This window comes from Lutra lutra, chromosome 4 (assembly GCF_902655055.1).
Source record: "Lutra lutra chromosome 4, mLutLut1.2, whole genome shotgun sequence".
Lineage (NCBI taxonomy): Eukaryota > Metazoa > Chordata > Mammalia > Carnivora > Mustelidae > Lutra > Lutra lutra.
In genome coordinates, this window is record NC_062281.1 from 29,100,330 (window position 1) to 29,115,796 (window position 15,467).

Below are 15,467 nucleotides of genomic sequence, written 5' to 3' on the forward strand. Positions count from 1 at the left end.
AAATGGATGAACAGGCAACAGCTCCAGTGGGATAAACCCAGAGGGCGATGGAACAGTAGAAGAAGAGCACCTAGCCTAGATTCAGAGAGGTAAGACCTAGGCTGAAAACTAAGACGTATAAGAGTTGGGCAGATGGAAACAGAAGCAGGAAACACACTTCTATACAGTGTGAAGGCCTAGATCTAGAGAGCACAGGGCTCCCTCTCAGAAGTAGGGCTAATTTAGGATGGCTGCAGACAAAGTGTGAGGAATGAAATGAAAGAGAACTCTGGATCCTAAAACAGTCTGTGAGCTGTGATAAGGAACTGAGAAAGCATCCTGAGAGGAACCAAGAGCCCTTAAAGAGTTTTAAGCAGGAGAATGACATAAGCAACTGTACCATTTAGAAAGACCACTCCAGCTGCTAGGTGGAGAATGCACTGGAAACCGTCAGAGTGAAACTTTAGGCAGGAAATTCATCATAATTGACGGAACATAATACTAGCGGCACATTTAATCTTCAGTAACATAACAAGTTAATGTACTTTGAAAAAATAACCCCAGAAAGGGGGAAATTAACTTACAAGACAGTCAAGGTTAAAATATGCACTTAGAAAAAAATAATAGCTAATAAATAGCTTAGTGTAATAAAGATACAGTTTCTGATACTTCCTACTAGATTTTTCTACCTACACATTTATTTGAGATTTGTGATACACTATAATGTTCATAAGGAAAAGCAGCTTGGTATCTTTTGCATTTTATTATGCTCTCCATTTTCCCACAATGACTAAAGATTGTTTAAGCGGATAAAAAAAATCACAAAAGAAAAATAAACTTCAGAAAAATAAACTAGATCTATGTGAGAGACAGTCTACTTAGGTTAGACTGTTTTCATAATTTGGTTCCAACATTTCCTAGTTATATGCCTTTGGACAATTATTTATCCTCTCTGTACTTCAGTTTCTTCATCTGTAAAATAAGGGTAATTAATAACTATACATATGGTATAGGGTTATTGTGAGAACGAAATGGGACAGCCCACATAAACTACTATTTATATGATCACTAGCTAATACTAAGCACTATAGGAAGCATGTGATAATATTAATTGTGACATTTTCAAAAAATATATATGTATCTGTGAATAATCTTCTATATTTCAATGTTCATTAGCAACACAAATCAATTGAAAATAATTATTCTTCTCTCTGAGAAAGAAGAGAATTTTATAGTCAAGTACCTCCTAAAGAGAATACCATGTAATGGAATAGATACCATCCTCAACAACATATTTACTGCAAACTCCAACATGAGCTGTTTTAAGATTCTTTCTTATAAGATCCACCAACATAGACCTGCAGACATACACCAAAATATAATTCAGTTTAAGAAAAGATTCTACACTAAACCAATTTGGCATGATCCCAATGAATATCTTGATAATGGTCTGACCAAATCAATGAATAAAATGTAGGCTCTAGAATAATAAACTAGATATTTTTCAGGCAAATGTCTATAAGTATTTTTCTCAGCTTTTAAAGGTTTTCAAGAACATTGAATTTGAGCATAAACTGTTATAACTGTTGAACAATCTTATGTTTAAAGGCTCTGGAGATTACCTAAACCAGGAGAAAACAAGCATTGCAAAGAAGGGGTTTATCTTTGCAATGTTCTAGAAGAGAACCTTAAACAAGTCCCCAAACCAGTCTGTCTAAAAAGGCAATGTCCGGGGCACCTGGGTGGCTCAGTGGGTTAAGCCGCTGCCTTCGGCTCAGGTCATGATCTCAGGGTTCTGGGATTGAGCCCCGCATCGGGCTCTCTGCTCAGCAGGGAGCCTGCTTCCTCCTCTCTCTCTGCCTGCCTCTCTGCCTGCTTGTGATCTCTCTCTGTCAAATAAATAAATAAAATCTTAAAAAAAAAATAAAAATAAAAAATAAAAATAAAAAGGCAATGTCCTCAGCTCTGACTCCAGGAATTGCAAATTTGTGTGTGTAAACGAATATGTTCAAATCTGAGTTTTCAGAACAGCTACATTGCACAGTAGCATATTAAAATTTCTGATAAATCATTGTCAGCATGATCTATATTTATTTGTCCAATTATGTGACAGGACCTGTATTAGGGCCTGAGAATACAGTGGTGAACAGTACAGACAAGACCACTACCCTCGTAAAGTTTCTATGGCTGTGTTGGAGAAAGAAAAGAAGGTCTTAGGTATTAAAAATACTCTATGCTTCCCCCATCTTGTAACTAATGTCAAATAAATAAGAGACCAGCAGCAAAAGATTAAAATGTTCAGTGTATATGGTTATAAATGAATGGTTGGAGAGGTCAGAAACTTTGAAGGCCATGAAAAGGGATTTAAACTTCATTCTATGTGTGAAGAATAGGGAAGGCTTTTATCTTTATCTTTTTTTTTTAAGATTTTATTTTATTTCGGGACGCCTGGGTGGCTCAGTTGGTTAAGCAGCTGCCTTCGGCTCAGGTCATGATCCCAGCATCCTGGGATCGAGTCCCGCATTGGGCTCCTTGCTCGTCAGGGAGCCTGCTTCTCCCTCTGCCTCTGCCTGCCATTCTGTCTGCCTGTGCTCGCTCTCTCTCCCTCTCTCTCTGACAAATAAATAAATAAAAAATCTTTAAAAAAAAAAGATTTTATTTTATTTAATTTATTTATTTATTTATTTATTTATTTATTTGTCAGAGAGTGAGAAAGAGAGCACAAGCAGGGGGAGCAGCAGGCAGAGGAAAAAGCAGGCTCCCCGCTGAGTAAGGAGCCTGATGTGGGATTTGATCCCAGGACCCTGGGATTCATGACCTGAGCTAAAGGCAGATAGTTAACCAACTGAGCCAACCAGGCATCCCAGGGAAGATTTTTAATTATGGAACTAGCACTTTGTGATTTGAATTTTTATTGCCATGATGCAACCTAGAGGATTCGGTAGAAATCAAGAGCGGAAGGAAGAAATCATTGAATGGATACCAAAGAGTTGATAGATCAGACTAGAATAATAGTGAGGAGGTGGAGGAGTGTATGGATTTGAGAAACATTTTGGAGAGAAAACAAAGCTCTTTAATTTTTTAATGCAGACACAATTGATAAAGAGCATTTTTTTTTGCAGAATATCTCTTAACAACCTTAAAAGGGTTCCAGAAGTACTGTTAATAGGAACGGCTCATCCGAAACTACATTCATTCACATCCTTGACCATCAAAAATAAGTAGGAAGGACTGTCCTTGCAAACACACTCCACAGACTCATCAATAATAAATGGCCTATTCCTAAAATTAGAAGTTAGGTGGCCCCAATTTAACTTCAAACCCCATTAAGTTAAAAGTATGGGAAGGTTGGGTGAGGTAAGGATACCCAGACATCTAAGATCTATGGTGAGCACAGCCATTAGAAGGCGAAGCAAGAAAAAAAAAAAAGAACAAATATTGTTCAGGATACACTGAGAAACAGTTTTAAGCAATAAATGAGATCCACTGGATGCTTCGATGGAACAAGCTGTTGAGCATGCCAGGTGTGTGCAATCAGAGGCCAACTGGCTCTTTTTGTGTCTAAGAATTAATTTGAGAAGAAAACAGATTCTGTAATAGCGACTGAAATCATGAGGAAAATGACTGCCTTTTGTGAGTAGAATGGGCTCCAGGAAAAAATAACCACTGATAATTTACTACTACTTTTTTTTTTTTTTTGGTCCAACATACAAATAACCATCACTAAATATGAGTAATACCTTAGTGTTTTAAGCCCAGGAAAGATAAAATAATAATAATAATAAAATTGAGGGCAGAATACCCAAAAATCACTTGGGTATTCTGTCCTTGAGAAGGCTAACCAAAGGTATTTTACATAGGACCTCACTCAATCCTCAAATTTCCCAGTGCCCATAAACACATCAAGCCTTTGCCACCAAAGAAAGGTTGAACGTCCCAAGAGACAGACTCATTGTTCTGTCTTTTTGTCTTTATCTGTCTCAGGGAAAATGCTCCCATCCCATCTGTTTCACAGATACTTACTTAGATGAAGTCTCTCCAGATTCTGTTTCTTAGTCACTAATTGTGTCATCCCATCTAAGATTCCACCTTCTAACCATGTCAGCTGCCCATTTAATTTGGTTGTGGTCCTCTAGAGAACCCACAAAACCTTTGCCAGGTCATCATTGCTCCCTCTTTGGTCAATTTTTAAAGACTTTTCTGAGTCAGCTATCCAAGCTGTGCCTCAGTGCAGATTTCTGGACAAGTGCCAGAGAACAAAATGCATTGAGTTTCCAGTTCTGCCTCACCAGTGAAAATTTTTAACTTTATGTTATAATCCCAGACTACACTAAAACCAGCCACTCTAAATGGTTATTAGTATCTTTGAGCCACAAAATACATCTCCAGTTTTTCCTAAGTCATATTAAAGTGAAGGCAAATGAACACCAATAGTCACCAAAATTGTGAATAATTAAAACTAAATATGTATTTATATTTATGTGTGTGATATGTATAAAAATATATATATAACTCAAAACAATGTTGCTATGTCTTCAAATCTTCAAAAATAAGTCAATCTCTGACAAAGATTATTTTTTTATCAATTTGACATTTTATAAAAGAGAGAAGATATACAACATATTGGATTTTGTTATGGATTTTGTAACGTGTGTGCTAACTCACATCATTCTCATCTTCCTAAATTAAAACATCTCCAAAACTTCCACTGACTGTGAATCACTCCAAATTAATTCACAACTCAAGAAATATCTGTCATGCAAGTCCTTTAATGTTCTCTATGAAAAAAAAAAATCAATTCAAATGTGTTGCTCTCATCAGGCATAACACATGCCCATTAATGAAAGTATTTGGAAGAAAAAAATATAGCAAAATTAAATAAATGGTAACTGTGAGATAGTATAGAGTAGGCCTACATTTGCAAATATATCACATTCCAATGAAAGACATTTAATCTGAATATGTTAATTTTATGCATCATTGACTTAAAGAATCATAATTATATAAGTTTAGAGAATTCTGATGCCCACATTCAATGTTTGGCCAATAGACCTCTGGGAATTTTATAGGATTATTATACATATAATATGTATTTTATTAAACAAAGACCAAGGTTTGGAATATTCGGAATATTCCGAACATCAAAAATATCTAAAGGATATTTTTCCAAATATCAAAAGTATCTAAAGGATATTTAATTAATTATTTGCAGTTCATTGTGTTATTTCTATGTGCAAACTGTTTTCTCACATGTGAGGGAGTCAGTTAATATACTGGGTTATTAAAGGGAAAAACAGACTGATGAAGTATTAAAAAAAAGTGAATAGAAAGCACTGGAAAGACATTCTGGAAACAGCAACTCTTATTTGCAACTTTGGAGGAAAAAGGATTATCTGGAAGTTAGCGAGGAAATCATGTTGGTTATTCTGTCCTTGAGAAGGCTAACCAAAGGTATTAAAGAAAGTAATTTCAGCTTTTTTATGGATTCTTCTGGAAACTTTGCCAGTTCTGTTGTGGAGCGTGCATGACAGGCTGTTTTTGTGATGCGTGCCAACATGAATCCATAGGGACCTGTCCCATCTTTACAGTTATGTCAAGAAAGCATTATTTTATTGCACATTTTAAATAAATGCATATAGATTTATATATTTAGTTCTTCCGTTTAACGTGCCATCCCTATGCAATGGTAGTATAGAAAATGGTCACAAATTCAAACATATGTCTATATTTCATATAATGATAATAGTATTGTTTGTATTTCTTGCCCATGACATTTTGTGCAGCTCAAGGCATCCAACTGGAGGATCATGGGAAGACTTAGTGCTGTGTCTATTATTAGAGAACCACGCTAGGCTATGAAGCCTCCTTTCCCAGGTTCTGAGAAACTTGTATCTATGGCAGTGTTTCTCCTGAAAGCATTACTAGCATTTCTGGAGTAGCAATTCTTTCTTACCCATACATTAAAAGATACTTACCATGTCTGGCTCCTAGGTAGCAATTGTCAATCATATTCTCTAACCATCGTAACAATAATATTCTCCAAACAACTCCCCCTCCTCTACCACCATGACCACATTTCCAAATGTTTCTTTAAGGAAGAAGTACTAACACTGAGAACCAATGACTTAAACATGAGGGGGGAGACATGAATAACTGTCAGAATATAATTATAAAGAAAACTGTAAAGAAAAATGAAAAATTATAAAGACCAGGGGATGCAGTCAGTTAAGTGTCTGCCTTCAGCTCATGTTGTGATCCCAGGACCCTGGAATCCAGCCCTGCCTCAGGTTCCCTGCATCAGGCTTCTCCCTTTCCTTCTGCCTACTGCTCCCCCTGCTTGTGCTCGCTCGTGCTCTCTCTCTCTTTAAAAAATAAATAAAATCTTTAAAAAGAAAAAAAGCAGAGAGGAAAAGATAGCATCAAGTGGATCAGGTTTTGGGTTCCTGTATCCCCCATAAACACAAATCCATATTGATAACAAACACCTGCAGGTCCAGGAGAAGCATTTAGAAGCTTCTAAGAGGTGTGAGAAAGCCTAGGAACATGTGCATTAACATTTCACCATTCATTGTAAAAGTGAGAAGCTGCAAGCTCTAGGAGGTGCCCCAAACCCAACCACTTCTTACCTGGGGCAGATGTGATTATGTGGAAAAAAATAGTAGAAGATTATAGATGGAGACACCAGAAGTGGCTCCATGCACTGTTGAAGAGAGATAGAGATAAAAGGCTGGGGGGCCAGCAGGGTGGTGGGGGGGTGGACTAATTAACCATTTATAACCTTAGCTAAAGGAAAGAGACAAAGGAGGAGGAACTTAGAGACCAGAAGCAAATGGCCCAAAAATGGCCCTTTGAGGTTCACACTCCTATATAACCCAGCAGTCACTAGTCCAGGAAGCCCTCCTCCTAACAATGATGATCCAATAGTTTTCACTTAAACTACATAGGAGGCTCTCATCATCCTGGTCCATACCTTGCCCCTCCAGGGAGGCATAAAGGAAGGCAAAATTCTAAGCCTGGGCACTTTTACCCCAAAAGCTATTACCTTAAAACACTATGCACCATTACATTGTATTAAATTTACTTGATTAAACTAAAAAGTAAATGCAATTAATTTTTACGGGATATCATAGTTGGAGTAAAATTTAATTGCATTTTCTCTGCATATCTGAAAATACATAAACATTCATATGATCACATTTCCATGTGTGCATGTGTGTGTGTGTATAAATTTTATGCTTAAGGTATGTGTGTGCTTATGCTATAGAGTATTTATTAGGTACAGGAAATTTTTTGATGAAACCTTGCAGTACAACATGTAAAAATCCTATACCTCTTTGCATAACTCTCAAACATGTAAACATAAATTCTGTGTTTAAGTTGTCAAAATACATATATTCCTTATAATAATAGTTTTCAAAATGCGAAATACCCCTGAGATTTTCTGAGACCTTTTAGGAGTTCTTGCTCTAAAACATTACTTTCACAATACCGGAGCTATATGTATTTTCCACTGAATCCACATTTGCACGAAGAGTATTAAAGCAGTATAAAAACAAAAGTGCTTTTGTCTTTAGCACACTTCAAAGCATTGAGACCAGTCTGTACGAGCTGTCATCGTATTCTTTACATTTTGAAGGGATAAAAAAGCCAGTTTAACAAGACCCTTGATGAATAATGATGAAAGTTACTGATTTTGCTAAAATATTAATTTTTTTAAACCTTATCACTGGTACATGTCTTCTTAATGTTTTATTTAACCAAATGAAAAGTGTACTGAAGCTCTCTATAGCATCCTTCAGTACCATGGTTGGATCAAGGAAAAGCACTTGTGTAATTAATTATTCTGAATTATAAGCTGAACTAGCCACTTTTCCCCATGAATCACCATTTTTACTCGAAAACATGACTGCAGGACAAACTATTCAGATGTTTATGAATAATTTCTTAAAAATGAATGAATGGATCCTGTTACTGTCAAGGAAAGTGGACCATATTTGTTGCTGATAACAAAATTTGAGCTTTCAAGTGAAAATTAGAATTTTGGAAAACTTATTTCTACCACCATGAGTTTGATAGCTTCCCAATACTTCAAAATTTTCCCAGTTGGTTAAGCATGATTTTGGCTCAGGTGAGGATCTCAGGGTTGTGAGATTGACACCCCTTCACCTCCCCCACCCCTCCACCCCCGATGCCCTCAGGCTCTGCCCTGAGCCTGGAGCCAGCTTTAGATTCTCTCTCTCCCTTTCCTTCTGCCCCTCCCCCTTCCCTGCCCTCTTAAAAAAAAAAAAAAAAACAAAAAACACTTTTCTGATGAAATTGGTGGCAATATTAACAAAAGGGGTTTTTTATGTTATTTAATTAAATGTGTCACTTTTTGGCCAAACCAACATTTTCCAAAAGAATAATGCATAACATAACAAAATCATGCATGGATTTTGAAAAAATTCCAAGGGCAAGATAGGCAAATGGATTTTAATATAATTGAGTATGAAAGCTCACAGATACAGTTTCAGATTCTACTTTGGAACTAACCTGTCAAGTTCTAGTATAATACAGAGGCATATACAACATTATATGCAAAAGCTGTTAAAATTCCCCTTTTTTTTTCAACTACCTACCTGTTTGACCCTGTATCTTCTTTATAAACTTCAAAAGAAAAACAAATTGCAACAGTGTGAATGCAGAAGCAGATATGAAAATAAGGCTATCTTTTATTAAGCCAGCTATCAAGGAGATAGAAAAAATTATAAAACAATGTCATTATTCTCACTAATGATGTTGTTTTGGAAAATATTATTATTTAAAAAATTATTTATTTTGTTAACAAATATGCTTATTAATATTATTTTAAACCATTTAACACAAGTGCTTTTCTGTTATTTTTAAATGATTTAATAAATAAATACTAGGTTTTTTTTTTTGCTTTAACTTTTAATATGACAAGTATTGATAGATACAACCCACCTCAGCAAAAGTTTGGGGTCTTCAATAATTTTTAAGAGTGCAAAGGGGTCTTGAGACTACTGCCTTGAGGCATGGGTCAGCCATCTTCTATTACAGCCATATTTGAAAACCTGCACTCTTAATAACAAATATTTTAATCACATCCCTTATCCATTACTTATATAAGAAACTGATCTCCAGGGGCACCTGAGTGGCTCAGTGGGTTAAAGCCTCTGTCTTCGGCTCAGGTCATGATCCCAGGGTCCTGGGATCGGAGCCCTGCATCAGGCTCTCTGCTCAATGGGAACATGCTTCCTCCTCTCTCTGCCTGCCTCTCTGCTTACTTGCGATCTGTCTGTCAAATAAATAAATAAATATTTTTAAAAGAAAGAAAGAAAGAAAGAAAGAAAGAAAGAAAGAAAGAAAGAAAGAAAGAAAGAAGGAAGGAAGGAAGGAAAGAAAGAAGGAAAGAAACTGATCCCCACTAATTCACTGAAGAGAGGCCCACTCACTTTGTTACTCTTATTGCTTGAGGGACAGATTCTCATTCAAATAGGAGCTGAAAGTCAATCACCATTTCTCTAGTGAACAGGACTCCCAACTGCTGGCAAGGTTTGCCCATGAGCATAATATGAAAGAGGCCACATGGGCCTCTCTCATCCTCTTATTCCTACCTTTTCAAATACATCTAAACTCACTTTTTATTTTGCAATTAGCCATTCAATAAATATTTTACAAAAACTTTATTGCCAGTTGGCAATACTATCAATAGAGGAAATGTGAAGTAAGGCAAAAATTAACTGTATATTGGATCTTTTTGAAACGGTTGCTGAAAAATACTTTCCTATGTATTGAGCAATATTAAATGAGAAAAGTTTTATATTTTTGGCTTACTTTTTTTTTTAATCAAATTGAAATACCTGTTCTATACACACGTACAAGCATGTACTCATCCATAAAACCACTTGCTATTCTCGAAACTTCCACAGAGTCACTAATTATCTGTTCTTGATTTTTCATCAACTTCTGCTCTCAAAAGTAAAACATATGTGGCTAAGTCAGTGTAAATTTTGAATCCATTATTAAGTTGATATTTCGTAAATTCGTTTTAAAATCCCCATTTGTTTTATTTATTTTCTTTCTCAAATTTTTAATTGGGACTTCTTTTCTTTTCAAATACCATAAGCAATACAGAATAGTTCTTGCTGCTGCTATGAAAATAAAACATTCCCAGTTGCTAAAATGGATAAATTTGACCTTATAGAAATTTTTAATAAATAAATAAATAAATAAATAAATAAATAAATAAATAAATAAATAAAAACAGGCCAGCTATGCTTTAACTTCCCTCTGGATTCCCATTTGGTTTCGTTTTCTGGGAAATCTGTTTGTGGGAGAACGGGGCAGCCGGGTCTATAACTGAGCTGTCGATCAGATGCAATGGCAAAAAGGAGAAGCCATATGGCCCACTGCTATTTTTCATGTTGAAAAAATGACAAATTTTTATATTCAGTTCCCACCAATTTAATTACACTCTATAGAGAAAATATACTCTGCAACACATGCACTGATCCAAGGCTCTTTTTTCAAATTAACCAAATTAATGTGTACTGACTGAAAACCCATATTTCTACTCTTTTGAACCAGTGCTACAAGTAGAAGCTAAACATACAGTTAAGTGTAAAAAGCAGTAATTGTGAATTCAAACAGAATTAGGTTTTTTCGTATTCATGTGGAATAATTTATTATATAGAATATTTATTTAAAGTAACATTCTATGTATTCAAACTGACATTAGAATAATAGGTATTTTATACAGGTTTACAAGCCAGTTAACAAAACTACTTTGGCACAGAGTTCAGCATATGTGTCCTAAAAAATTACTTCATATTTTTCTTTAATTAAACCATGTTTAAAACGCAGGAGGATGCTATTTAAAGGAACTACACTATGTAACTAAGAGCCATTTTGTAAAGCAAAATTGCTTTTCTCCTTCCTTATCTCTACTATTTTCCTTGCATTGCTTCTGATTTTTCACTACTTTTCTTGCATGGTAATAACAATGTGACCCACTGATACAGTAATCAATGTAAACCTTACTATATTGTTAGTTTTTTATGTATGTATTTGTTCTGTGTCTATTCATGCATATGGTATAAATTATGTATATGATATATAATACATATCCCATCTGTATATACAATAATCACTACCAGCACTAGCAGAAGTACATTTCTATAAATATTTACTGATTGAAAACTTTTCCATTTTGAGTTGATTCCAGAAAAAGCAAGGAAATGCAACATAAAAAACCTTATAATACATATGAAATGTAAAGATTACCTCTCTTCTAATTACAGAATGGAATTCAAGTTTACTGAGTTCCTTAATAATAGAAGAAAGCACTAAATAGAATAAGGACAGGGACGTCTGGGTGGCTCAGTGGGTTGAGCCACTGCCTTCGGCTTGGATCATGATCTCAAGGTCCTGGGATCAAGCCCTGCATCGGGCTCTCTGCTCAGCGGGGAGCCTGCTTCTCCCTCTCTCTCTGCCTGCCTCTCTGCCTACTTGTGATCTCTGTCTGTCAAATGAATAAATAAAATCTTAAAAAAAATTTAAATAGAATAAGGACAAATTTAAATGCAATTTAACTTGTAATAGTAATAAATCCTATATACTGGATGAAAAGCCTTTTTAATGGTTCTGTATGACTCAATCTCTGTCAGCATAAGGGAATGTCATAAAGCTGGGTAAAAAGGATTTAATTGGAATTTTCAAATTCAATATTAGGTTCACTTAACAGCTTATAGGACCTGATGAGCAGAGTACTTGCCCTGTGCTTTTTCTACTGCTTCTAAATCTTGTTTATAAAATTTTATTTCAGTGTAATTATAGGAGTTAATCCAGTGAACAATAAGTGCCTGCATCTACACAGTTTCTTAGTAACTCAGGAAAAATTCAAATATGTCTTTTGCATATCACAGTGGCTGGGTGAGAATCATTTTATGGTCAAACCAATCAACTATCTTCTTTACAATGATTAGAAGAAATTTATTAAAATGAAAATAACATGCAATATGTTGGTCATGCACTATAAAATACATAATCATCTCAATTATTTCAATCAAGAATAGAAATTTTCCATGTAAAATTATTTTTAAAGAGAAGAGTATTTCTAACAGTGATTTCTCATCATCGCATTATTTTCACGCCAACACCCTTCAAAGTCTTTGAGTCAAACAAAAGTATTTAACTCTGTTTTCTACTATCAGTATGACACTTGAGAAATTATTTAAGTACTGTGATCCTGGGTTCCTTTCTGCAAAATAATAATGATAATATTACTCTCCTCATAGGGTTATATAAATTTATAAATGAAATGAGTAGTGTCACATAGTGATACGGACATCTTATGTGATAGGATCACATAGTACATGCTCAGTAAGGGGGATCAGAAAAATATTTCTAAAATATAATAGTAATAATAATAGTGGAAACAAAAATAATGGCACTGCACTAAACATGTCCATGGATTATCTCATTTAATTTTAAAACAATAGTGTAAGGTAAGTTCTCTTTTTACCCCTATTTTACAGATGAGGAGAAGGAGATACAGAGGGCTTAAGAAACTTGTTACTGTCACACAGCTAATAAAAGAGCAGAAATTAACTAAGTAAATGTAGCAGCTATTATTATCATATTATTATCCTCATCATCACCATCATCAACCCATTTGGTGATCTCTGCAGCAGACTAGGCTATAAAAATGAGTTCTTGGGTACTTCCAAAGATAATTGCCTCCTTTTGGAAGGAATCCAGAACAAGCCCACATTAAGCTAAATTCTGCATTGGAGTGGGCTGTTATACAGTTGGGAGGATTTATTCCAAGCACCTAGAAGACTCATGGAAGATGAATAGATAGAATTTGTCAGATTTTCCTTTACCTTTAAACATAACCCAATGCAATGAAGAGGACAATGTCATTTTGTCCATATACAAAGGCATTTTTAAACATTACAATGAGCTCATCTGGTGGTCATTCCCTGGGAAATTAAGTACCAAGTCAAAGATAAGCACGCACACCTCATATAAAATATGGTCTGCGTTGTTAATGAGTGATAAAAGTTAATGGGACTTTAGTGTAAGGTTATGAGTCTACACCAAAGCAATTGAAAATGAAAAGGTAGAGTTTACTCAAGTTTAATTCTATAAAGCTTTTTATCAAAAGTATTTACTTGTTTTATCTCCCCTACCTATTTAATTATCAAAAATAAATGTAAAGTTGTAGTATTTTGGATATAAATTAATAATGAATGCTCATTTTTCTAAACATTTTTTCAATGACTCATGATCATATACGTATAATCATTTTAAAACATTCTTATCAAAGATGAGACTTAATGATTTCAAAGAGCACCATAATATATTATTTAAGTACATAACAGAAAAACAAATGCAATTTTAATATAAATATATTCTCATTATTTTTTCAAAAACCTAGATGAATGTTCCAGGGATTTAATAAGAATTCCTAATATGCTTCAAATGACTTTAACTTTTATTTTCTTAACTGTTAACAATAATCAATTCTTTTTTTTTTTTTTTTTTTTTTTTTTTGTAATCTCTACCCCCAACATGGGGCTTAAACTCACCACCCTGAGATCAAGAGCCACATGCTCTTCCAACTGAGCCAGCCAGGGGCCCCTATTGTTATCAATAATCAGACATTTAAAGTATGCTGTGTTTTTTTCTTTTAATTCAGTTTTTTAAAATAACTGTTAGGAATGCATGTTGTTCTTTAAAAAATTTAGAAAACTTCACAAAAATTGGAAGAATTAAAAACACTAGTTGTACCTGGAGATTTAATATTCAAATCAATGTTTGGAAGACTTGATAAATAAAGCCAAACACTAGGAAAGCATTTTCTAACAAGACTGCTAATGGAAAATCACCTAATATAACAACTGATAACTAGAGAGAATATACCCAAAGCCATTCGAAAGTTGAGTTTTCACATCTCAGTACTGTACTGCCTCCTACGTGACAATCACATTCCTCCCATGCTTTGTAAGAATGAAATCAAAAGCAAGACCTCACCACCCCCAAGTACTTATCAGCAATTCTCCTTTCACTTCTTGACATATTTTAGAGTATACCTCAGGTCAAGATCAGGGACCAGGAAGAATATCCTTTGAATGAATTTATTTCTGCTTTTATCATTTCCTTTTTATTGATCTCTGATTCAAACCTGGGTAATCAATGGAGAAGAGACAATAGATTAAAGGGAGCAGGACAGAAAAGATGGCAGACATTTTCTTCTTCTTTTTTTTTTTTTTAAAGATTTTATTTATTTATTTGACAGACAGAGATCACAAGTAGGCAGAGAGGCAGACAGAGAGAGAGAGGAGGAAGCAGACTCCCCGCTGAGCAGAGAGCCTGATCCCAAGCAAGGCTTGATCCCAGGACCCTGAGATCATGACCTGAGCCGAAGGCAGAGGCTTAACCCACTGAGCCACCCAGGCGCCCAGGCAGACATTTCATTATCCAAGAGACTCTATATTTTAAAATGGGTCATTTGTATTTATATATTCCCAGTTAACGAGTCATCATGTCTCTAGTTATGATTATTTTATTTAGTGGAAATTGTTTCAATCACCATTGAAGCCCAATTGAAAATTTTAGGCTCTTAGCAGGTGAGATGAAATCTGGAGTCAGAAAGACCCCAGTTTTGATCCCTTCATATAGTCCTTCACATATTCACTATGAAACTGGAAAAGTTCCTTAGTGCCTGTGAGCCTCTAAGCTGAGATCTGTAACAAGCAAGACATTACTTCATGGGATCATTGTAAGAATTCAGATGCTTAGCTTGGGCTTTACACTTAGAAGGTGGTTATTGTTACAATTCCTTCTACAGGATACCACAAACCACAACTTAAGTCTAGGGTCCTGGTGGCAGTGGAGGAGACCTGCAAGACGCAGTCACCATTTGTTAACTAACCTCCAAGTTACTGGAGTTGTTAATACAAGTTGTTAACTAACCATTTGTTAACGAACCTCCTTACCTGTCCAAGATCCCCCTTCTCATTGAAAGCTGTCATTCTCCTCCGAAAGCGTTCCTCCTTCTTCACCACCATCTGTAAAGCTAGAGTAGACCTTTAATGTTAATCATTTGACGCAAGTTATTTACATGAAGGTATGAAAAAGGCTTAACGGAACTGTGGACTTCTGCCCTTTTCAAGGGCCAAATAATTGACAACAGAGATGCTGGGGATTTTAATAAAGAACCTAAATGTAATGATGAAATATTTACCAGGGTAATTTTAACTCCTCCCTATTTTCTATTAAAGAAGCAAAAGTTAACCTGCCGAAAGAACCATAACCTATAAATACTATACAATTGTTGTTGTTTTTTGTTTGTTCTTTTTTTTTTTTTAATTTTTGCTGAATTTGCTCTTCATTCTCACAGGAAAAAAACTTCATTTCCATAAGGACAAGGATCTTGTCTGTTCTTCTTCGTGGATCCATCGGAAGCACCTGGAATAGTG